We start from the raw sequence: 1,423 nt of genomic DNA on the forward strand, positions 1-1,423 counted from the left end.
TACTAGAGAGCACTTGCCCAGCAAGTGATGAACCTTGAACTTAGATCCCATCACCAAAACAGAATCATAGGCAAATTCCTTTATCATTTTTGTCATAAGGACAGCCTTTTAAAATATCATTCAAGAAGTCCAGAAGCCTCCAAAGACTGATCAATTCAACTATTAAAAAAATCACACCTTTGATCTCTGCACTGGGGAGGCGGAGGCAAGGAGCAAAGGGAAGTTCAAGGCCAGCCTGGGCTACAGAATGAGATCTTGTTTTAAAACAAATAGATTTAAATCTAGGCATGGTAGAGGCTGGAGAGATGGTTCAATGGTTAAGAGCACTGGTTGCTCTTCCAGAGGTTCTGGGTTTGATTCCAGCACCTACATGGTGTCTCACAACCATCTGTAACTTCAGTTCCAGAGGACCCAACACCGTCTTTTGGCCTCTGTAGGCTTGGGGCTTGGGGCTTGGGGCCATCTTGGTCACAAGTCCTGAAAGCTGTGGCCAACTTGGATGAGCAACTCAAGGGAGATGAACTTGGAAAGCCTGTATCTTAGCGGGGGTGGAGAGCAGAGCTGCTTGCTGGTTCTGCTGGAGCTCAACTTCTTTCCAACAACAGGGTCCAAACTGGCCAAAACAGAAGCTTGTTCTGGCCTATGACATACAGGAAATCCTGGCCTCATGGAGCATCCTATGCAGACATGCCCTCCAAGAGCTACAAAGCTCAACTCAAATGCTATTTTTTTATTATAAGGAACTGTTCCCCAAGTCGGCATATGTGCACACCAGCTCCTGGGCCCCAGCCTCCTCTCCCTGGTATCCCATGGAGAATTAGAATGCCTGCCTGCCAAGTACATCCAGACCAATGTCTGTATCAAGCATCCTGTGTCTCTTGAGCAATACTCAGTGAAAGGTAGCTACAACATTTTTCCTGGCCAAGGGAAATGTCCCCACCAAGAGTCTCATTGCCATCCTGTTTGCTACTGTCAGGGATGTACGGTTTATGACCAAATCCTTTTCTCTGAGACCACCTGGGTGCTTAACACACAGGAAAAGATGGCAGATTGTACCAAGAATCGAGGTTGGTTCCCAGGCCCCCACAACTACTGCAGCTTTGCCATCCAGCAGCAGAAGCAGAAAGATACTGCCACCCCCTCCACTGAACTAGCCAAACAGATGGTCAAGTAGGCCTGGCAGCTGGAGATGCTCGTCTGAGTCTAGTGCCTGCTGCCTCAATGAAGGTGGACTGACATCTTAAACAAAACGAACAATGAAAATCGGTTACATCACAGCACAGCACTCAGTTTACAGTCCTCTGTGCAGGGGTAGGGGGTTTCTTCTCTCCTCTTTTGTCATAACTCAGATTCATGTGCTCATCATAAGCTTCAGCATTTTTTATGTCCCATTTTTTAAAAAAAGCCAAGCATGGTGGTATAT

General features: G+C 46.9%; 1 pseudogene; it reads left to right on the forward strand.

The window, feature by feature from the left end:
• Nucleotides 1–517: 517 nt before the first annotated feature.
• On the forward strand, nucleotides 518–1,201 carry LOC101843637 (annotated as a pseudogene).
• The last annotated feature ends 222 nt before the right edge of the window (nucleotides 1,202–1,423 follow it).

The sequence above is a fragment of the Mesocricetus auratus genome, unplaced genomic scaffold, assembly GCF_017639785.1.
Source record: "Mesocricetus auratus isolate SY011 unplaced genomic scaffold, BCM_Maur_2.0 Super-Scaffold_4256, whole genome shotgun sequence".
NCBI lineage: Eukaryota > Metazoa > Chordata > Mammalia > Rodentia > Cricetidae > Mesocricetus > Mesocricetus auratus.